The sequence below is a fragment of the Anarrhichthys ocellatus genome, unplaced genomic scaffold (genome assembly GCF_004355925.1).
Source record: "Anarrhichthys ocellatus isolate YVR2014 unplaced genomic scaffold, GSC_Weel_1.0 scaffold15, whole genome shotgun sequence".
NCBI lineage: Eukaryota > Metazoa > Chordata > Actinopteri > Perciformes > Anarhichadidae > Anarrhichthys > Anarrhichthys ocellatus.
This window is the reverse complement of record NW_022280045.1, coordinates 5441395-5450321: the sequence shown is the minus strand read 5'-3', so window position 1 is coordinate 5450321 and position 8927 is coordinate 5441395. Positions and strand designations below refer to the sequence as shown.

The 8927-nt window shown below is 36.8% G+C and overlaps 1 long non-coding RNA gene across 3 annotated transcripts in view; it reads right to left on the bottom strand.

Annotated features, from left to right (window-relative positions):
- Positions 1-5946, bottom strand: part of LOC116387639 (uncharacterized) — a 25241-nt gene extending 19295 nt beyond the window's left edge. The window contains exon 1 of one of the 3 annotated variants that reach the window (XR_004213028.1): positions 5869-5946. This is a non-coding gene — a long non-coding RNA (uncharacterized LOC116387639). The other 2 variants (XR_004213031.1, XR_004213030.1) reach the window with 2 other exon arrangements.
- Between the last annotated feature and the right edge of the window lie 2981 nt (positions 5947-8927).

Sequence of the window (8927 nt, the reverse complement as noted above, 5' to 3'; positions counted from 1 at the left end):
AGAGAGAGAGAGAGAGAGAGAGAGAGAGAGAGAGAGAGAGAGAGAGGCGGGGATCTGAAATCATTAAAAACCCCAATTTGAAAATGAGTGCAGGTGTATGTCAGTCAGGACTTTTTTCCGCTAGTTATCCGCATTAGTCAGGCCGTAAAATACAGAGGAGTGCGTAAAATCGTTCTCAAATGGAGCTGGGTGGAACATGATACTTTGACAGCATTGATTGCACGTGATTTTGAGATATTAAGTTGACATTTTTAAAAGCTTCTATTTTGGAAGAAGTCAGCTCTGTAAGGCTCTTTTACTGTCACATTTATTGAAGCGTTTATCTCCTAAAATAAGCGTTATTGCACGGACAATGTAATACAACAAACTTCATAAAATAATTGTAGTTCTCAACAACATTCTGCAGCAACAAATCTTCTAATATTTTTATTAGAGATGAGGTGTTATAGTTAGAACTCATTCAGCCATAAAAGCTAATTTTCATTTGGAAGAGGCAATGGGTAATATTTGATTTTATAGTTTAGAGAAGCAAAACAAAACGCCCAAAACACAACTCTTACATGGACGAAATGCTACTTGCTATTTTAGCAAGTCAGCTCTCATCTGTTGTGCACGTTTTATACAATGTTAAAAAGTTGATTATATGCATTTTATGGGAACAGTAGCGAAATAAAGACAGTTAGTTGACTTGTTCATGTCACCTGATTATGGCTGCTGAGGATTATTGTTTGCCATGATTGGTACATTACTATAACAGCAATAGCCTTGTTAGAGCATTTAACATCCCATAATAAACGCTGTTTCGAGGTTTCAGAGACTCCATAAAGCATGAGAATTTGTTGTTGTGTTTTTCAGTTGAATAGGCTAATATAGTAAACTCGCTGTTAAGGAACCGAGCGGAGGAATCCGGGGTTTCTGTTCTTGGTGCAGAAAAGGCCCACGCCTATAGCCAAGCATGGTAGAATATTCAGGCAATATGCAGCCTTATCGATTGTGATATTATGATATGAGTGATATCTCGGCTGAGGAGATGAGATAGTGCGCGCGATAACAATCACACTTTGATAAAAGAAGCCAGTGGCAGAGACCAGACCCGAATAGCAACTAGCAATATCTCTCAAAGTTTGAAAGGATATCTAAAAAGGGGATGGGATCAGTGTAGGTGTGTGTGTGTGTGTGTGTGCGTGTGTACGTGTGTGTGTGTGTGAGTGTGTGTCTAGGCAAACCAATAAACGAGCAGCGAGCTAGTGTGTTTCCAAACGAAGCTTGCATCAGATAACGGTTACATATCTGATTATTGCGTGGGGAATCTGTTAGTATGGAGGTGCAGCCCTGCTGTCAGGCTGCTGCACGGGTCCGGCTCTACTGTGTGAATCTAATTCTACTCTGCATCGTTTATAAGCAGATGTAATCAGCTGTGGCCTCTGCTGCTGGCATCCCGTGATTGCACTTACAGAACATTGGGCTGTTGCCACGGTTTAAGCGGAGCGGGAAGGCCCAGTTCATTCTTTGAAAAAAATAAATAAATCCTTGTTGCAACATGAGAGCGGTGTTCATTTTGATTGGATGCAGAATCCTCATTGCTCCTGAGCATGCGCGACCAGGGCGTTAGATACACGTGCGTCCCTATCGTATAGGCTTTTTGCTTGCAAACCATCATGCCGCCTAATTAATCACAGCGATACAGTAGCCTACATGTCACACCCACGAATCAACAGTGTTATAAAAATCTAAAATCTATGTACATATATTGAACTTAGTATTCCCCCACAGTGTATCTATTTCATGATTTAATTGTTTTGACCAAACAAATTAAATCTAGCACGGCCATAAAACATCTCAGAAGAATTTTAGAATAAAATGAAAACTGGTTTGTTAAACTCTGATGTGTAATATTCCACTACATTTATATTAATTTCTAGAGATATACTGCATTCAGTCCACTGTACAGAAGGTTGACAATCTGGTGAAAGAGATGTCCGTGTGTGTGTGTGTGTGTGTGTGTGTGTGTGTGTGTGTGTCCTCAGATGGATTTTCCCACAAACAAGCGAGGAAAAATGTACCCCCCCCCCAAAAAAAAAAAGAAAAGAAAAGAAAAAAAAAGAAGTCAAAATCAAGTTCAACAACGTGCCGGAGAGATATTTACATGACAATCAGGTCTGGGATCCTCGAGGTCCCCCCACCCTGCACAACAGAGTCTGGCGTCAGCCCCGCTACACTTTCCCAGGCTCACAACAATATCTCCCTGCTGAACTCTGCACTGCAGCGCTGCCTGGGGCCTCCTCCTCCTCCTCCTCCTCCTCCTCTTCATCCTTACTACTACATGAATACTTCTCACATGAGCACATGGCAGCGAAGAGCCTCATTAAATATTCCGGAGTTTGCATAAACCCTAATGCTGGCTAATTGACATGCATCGTGAGAAAAATGTGTACGATTTGTCTGATGATTTGAAGTGAGTCTGTGGTGCTCAAGAGGCCCTTATAGTATTTTGAATATGTCATGATGTTATTGTAATATTACAGTTACAATGTGCTTATAGTTATGAAAAAAATATTAGCAGCGGTATATCAGTAACATAAACATGTATACAAGAATGAACAGATTACAATGTCTAGTTTCTTCGTTTAACATCTTATAAGGTAACACACACACACACACACACACACACACACACACACACACACACACACACACACACACACACAACATATTCTCTTTAAATGCAATCATTATATCAAATAACTGTGAAATTAAAAGATTATACGCAAGTATAGCCCGATTTGACATGTTGCACCTATGTTTTCTAAATATACTTACAATTTACTTGAATTCAATCCAAAAATTACGTCCTCATATATTGAAAATTTAGTAAATTAAAATTTGTCCCAGAATGTGTCCTTTCTGCACTCCAACCAAATAAGCTGGGCTCGACATTCAGAGAGAGAGATCTGTCTCCTGTCCTGCATGGCAAAAGTGCACCGCAACGCACCGCAACGCCTTCAAATCTTAAATGTTATGTACCTGCATAAACGGAGAGCTGACTACCATATTATTGGAAAAATCCTCTCTTACCGGATAAAGCGGGTCAGACCGGAGTGTGAGAGGAACGGCGGCAGCGACAGAGGCGAGGGGAGGGAGGATGATGATGATGATGAGGAGGAGGGAATACAGCCGGCACGGGGCCTATCAAACGTGTCAATATATATATATATATATATTTACTATACAGCTACAGTATATATATATATATATGTACATATTTACTATGAGGGTGGGCGGGGTTAACGGTTTAGATCTTATAAACAAACGATATGCTGCATGTCTCGTTTCGAAGAGGCACAACGTAAATAAATACAGTTTACAGTAAAATACATCCACAGGACGAAACAGCGACACACTTTGGTGAGAAGCAACAGGGCCGTTTACAGTACAGTGACACTGTAATCTTGTTTTATAAGGATATTTACTCAATGAACAAAGCATATGTGTTTGTACAGGGATGGAAATAAAAGAAAGTATAAAACTAAAACTTTCTCTGGTGCAGGCAAAGTTTTTACATGCACGTGTTATATTCAAGTCTAAAATATTATAGCCAATAATCTCCTTCATGGAATAAGAATTAGTCATATCTATATAAGAAAATGTTTGTATTTATATAAGTATATCATATTTATTGGAAAATCTATGGTGTTAAGAAATTAAAGCCAAGATCAGTAACCAGCTTTGCTGTATTAATACAATGAATACATACAATACATACAAATCAGGAAGAATTGTGTTTGATGAATTTCCAGTAAGATTACTTTAGTCTTGATTTGAGTTTTTAATCAGAAGTTAACCTGTTCAAAGTAAAACTAAAATAAGAGGTTGAAAGGTTAAAATATTGAATGAAACAAAGGTTGAAATATTTAACATTGAAAAAGCTTCTTTATTATTATTATTATTATTAATAGTATAATAGTAATAATAATAATAATTATTATTATTGTGATTATTATTTCAGATCATGAACATACAACACAGGCTGCAGGCTGAGAAAACTGACATAATAATTGTGATGACGTTTACAGGAACACAATTTACTCTTTATTCTCATTATTCTTAACACAGCAGATAAAATAAGTCTATACTTGATTATATGAATAATTTAAAACTTAATTCATATTATCATTTTTCTTTTCCCATATCTGTGAGGCTGTGTCTTTTAGGTTACTGTATTCTTGATATATAATTGAATCTATTATTACAAAATGTCGGTCTACATGTCTTCTCTTCCATGAAATTTAGATTTGATGTTGCATTTTGCCTGAATGAAAAGCACATTTATGTATTCAAAACACTCTAACAGCAAACCTCTAATGTGGTCATTCAGCTGGCAATATCAATCAAAAGTTGTTGAATACTGTATTTTGAATGATTATACATTTTCACTTATTCTCATGTCTGAAAATACACTTTTTGACAGTGATCAATGGGATTTCATGCAACGTGTGTTTCTTTAGCAGATTTCTCCATGAACTCCAGAAACAGAAATGTTCTGATTTAATTAGCTTTTATACATTTATCCCTGCAGGAGCAGACAAGTTCTCCACAATGTATAATAACACCATATTATTTAGAGCAGAAGAAGGGAATAAAGAGTATCTGTTGAATACGTACCGTAAACATTTGCATTTAGAATAAATCACTGAACTCAGTTAATGTCTTGTGTGTATCAGTTAAGTTACTTTGAGCCGAGCTGATGAGAAAATCATTTTAAGGTTTTCCCAATAACTGTAACTTTGTCACTCACAAAGAAACATAGAAAGGATCTATAGATATTTTATCTTCCAGCTTTAAAAATAAGTGACAAAATTTGATGGTTGTTTTAAAACACTTTTTTGAACAGTCTGGTCTTAATCAAGCTAATATTGAGCATCATATACATTTTTCACTCATCGTTATCTTGACAATTTTTTAACAATCTGTGAAGTAAATGTATAAATGTTTTACTTCTATATATTCATATGGGCCGTGTCTCTTTTATGAACATTGGTGTTAATGTCTCTTGCTGAACTCACAGGCCTCATACTAGACTGAGAAGACTAAACTCAAGATGCATCAGGCTCAAGTCTGGCCTTTGTGAGAAGAATTTAGTTAAGTCATCTGAGAAATATAGGTATATGTTTAACTTTTACTTTTTTAAATTATTGTTCTATTCTGTTATTAGCTTACTAGCATTTTCCAATCAAACATTTTTTTTACATATATTATATACTGTGTTGTAGATTACTAATGAATTAACAATTTATTTTTAAAGTCAATGAGATACCCTGTTGAATTTTTAAAACAGAGAGACAGGGACTTTGTAAATACAAGATTAAGATCAGATTAATACAATATTTTGAATACTGCCCATACTGTTCATAATTTACAATAGTATAATACATTTTTAAAATAACAAATATTCTATTATTATATACAATTTCTTAATTTTGTGCAATGGCAATACTGAGAAATCTATTTAAACAAATAAGAGTTATAGCAGTTGAGACTAATACTGTCACATTTCACCCTTTTAACAAAGAGACAATATAACAAATACAAAGCTTAGGGATGTGTGCATTCACACATTAGCCATGTTATCTGCATGAGACAGTTAATAAGACAAAATGAGGGTTAGGGTTTGGGTTTTAACACATTTTAACAGAAGAATGCCTTATAATATATTTGAAAAAGAAGAAATGCAGTTCTTTTTAAAATGATGTAAAAAGTAATCCCGTTAAAACTTTAAAACATTGTAGAAATGTTGAAGTATCTTTAGACAGGACATGCCCTATGATAAACTGTAATGTTTAAATACATTAAACAGAGTAAACTTCTTACCACAGCAGGCTCGTGCAGAGACCTGTTAATTCCTCCTCTGCCTGGTGTGAAAGAGGGAGAGCGAGCATGAGCCCTCGTGCCTTAATTTGAAGCAGGCTGGGCTTTATGATAATCAGAGCTGACACCGACCTGTGCTCCCTGAATAGAGGAGGGCACCCTCGAGCCTGCGTTCCCACGAGCCGCATTCCTACGGTCAAGTTCAAGCTCAAAGCGCGAGCCACCATTACTATGCGTGGCTTGCCGCGTGGCTAATTCCAAAAAGGCGCGCACTCCCTGCCGTGGGAGAGTTCGTCACCTTGTATTCAAATGCAGCAGCAGATAGATGGATAGATGGGCCCACTGTGAGGCTGTCACCAACAGTCAAACAAACAGCACACCCAAAAAGGCTTCTGCTGCTGTCACTTCTTCTAAAACGGTAAATAAATACACAAAACAGCATTCAATTTTCTAATTATTTATTCAAACGGAAAAATACAATGTTCCTTAAATAGTTAGAATGTGTCTTTTTGTGTCTCCATTTGAAGATTAAATACATTTACATGTTACATTTCTGCTGTCACTATTTTCTAGTGGGATAATATTTCTTTTTGTAGGAGCCTACTTTTATTTGGAGTAGACTTACTGATCATAGTTGGCCCATGTACAAAAAGACTACTACAGGCCCACACAGGCTTAAATACTGCTACTCTTGATGTTTTATTCCCTCCCTTTAGAGGGTGACTCGTTGCAGTCATCAACAATGAGCATGTAAAATCTTAACTGCAATTATATTGAAATGTACTGTCCTGAAATAATAAAAGGCTAATGATAATCTAAGGTTTCACAGAAAACATCATTGTTAATGTTGTACATACTGTATTGGGACAATCTACACAATTTTATTTCAACATTGTTAATTTTATCCACAGGGAAACACGTTCCTGAAAGTCTCTTAAGGACTGCAGGAGTAAGAAAGAGCTCATTTCTACTATACTGCGTATGGACAGATAACAATGTGCTGAATGTCAAGCATTGTGTTGTATGGTTTACATCATTTCTTGGTAAATTTGCTTTCCCCTCCAGTAACAAGAAATTAAACTTTGACCACAAAAATCTAAGTTCAGTATTTCTGGTTCAGTTACAGCATTGTATTTCATGTGAGCTGATGTGACAAGTGTATGTTTTCTACATGTTTTGTTTGATTTTTTAAGCATCTTGTGTTTAAGTTTGTTGTAAGATAAAATTCCAATTGAGGGTTCAATAATGAACCGTGATCAAATGCTAGTGAAATGATGAATGTCCAAATGTTTAAGAGTTTTGTTTGTAAAAGAGAGAGTATTTTAAGTAATATCAGGACAGCAGATCAGTACTGTTCAGATGTCATAGCTCAATAACTCAAAAGCAATCGGGGTCTATTAATGACCTTTCATGGGCTGATTCAGTTCCAAAACATAACTTTTACACTTACATTTATAGTAGTTGCATCATGATGACTTTAAGTTAATTAAAACACACACAAACAAGAACTTAAAAATGTTCCATTTATCTTCAAAAAGTCCAGACTTGTCTCAGTGTACATTTTTCGTTAAAAAAAACATATTTTCAGGATGCTCGTTTATTGTTCTGTACATACAGCATGTCTTTGCTGTGGTGCAAACTGCTTGCTAAGCTTTGTATTTCTGCCAATTTGTACTTTATTTATATCCTAGTTTACACCATTTAAATAACATTGAGGGAATCAGCTTTTTACATTTTTCTCGAGTTATTTAAACCAGAAGCAGCTGTCTGTATATATGAGCAGGAGCTCAGTGTGAGTTTGATATCAGAGGCAGAAGATTCCCACATGTATGACATGTAAGTGGGATTTGTCTAGCCAGAGTATAATTGGCTGGCTCTTTCCCAGACAGCCCCGTCCCACCTCCCCATGTTCCTGCATTTGAGGTCCCATAAAACGGCGTCTGGCTCGCTGATCCCACGACCCCTGAGGGAATAAACCCTTCACTCATGATTTGGATGGTGAGGTTCTGTCTGTGATCATGAAGTGAAGAGTTTAACATATCAGGAAGTCACTCCACCATTATCCTTAGTTCACCTATTTTCATGATAGTGCTTTAATATGTGCTCTACTCTAAGAACAGTCACATCTGCAGTACAACTGTGGTCATCGCAATCCTGTAGTAACAAAAAACTAGATAAAACGAGTGACTGAACCTCTGAATCAGCATGTAGCTTTGCTGTTGTTCCACTTTTACAAGCCCATATACCTTTTCACCAGCCTCCTTTTTACAGACCTCCTCAGTTGGGCTTTAAAAGCTGAACATCACCCATAAAGCATTTATTTTACTTGAAGCTCTCAGTGGTCCTGCAAAAAGAAAGAGATTCATCAGTGAGGAGGGAAACATCTTATTATGTAATGACGACAAAGAGGGCTGGCCAGGTCAGAGGTGAGATGACCCCCTGACCCCCTCTGAGCCCGCAGAGTGTGCCGGTGACCACAGGGCTGATGATGAACTGGTGGACTCGTGGACAGTGTATTTGGTGACCTTTGGTGTCACTTGCCGGCCAGCAGTAGGATGTGTCTTTAACCTGATCAGCACAGATCAGTTGACCTGTCGAGTTGATCTGATCAAAAGCCAGAAAACCCGGCTGGACATTTTCTTTTGTTTATTCACTTCAAGAACACACCAACACTTTATTCAAACCCTCCATTTGGCATAAGCAGGACAACACACTTTAAATGGCATACTATAATGTAGTTTCTATTTCTCAAATACTCAAAATACATCTACATTTGTTGCCCCCTCCAGTACTGTGCTTGACAACAACAATAACAAAAAAATACAATATATTCCACAAAAAAACATACAGTATATACTACAAAGATAAACGAAACTAAATATGGTGCAGTTATTAAGTATAGTGCAAATAATGAGAAGCAGGGGAATGGGAGGAATAATGTGTTTGTAAACATAAAAGGACATCATCTTCAACTATTTATCAATTAAATAATTCCTCCGTGACGTATGGTGTATAAACATAAACAGATCTTATCAACAAATCCAGACACTGTATTATAAAGC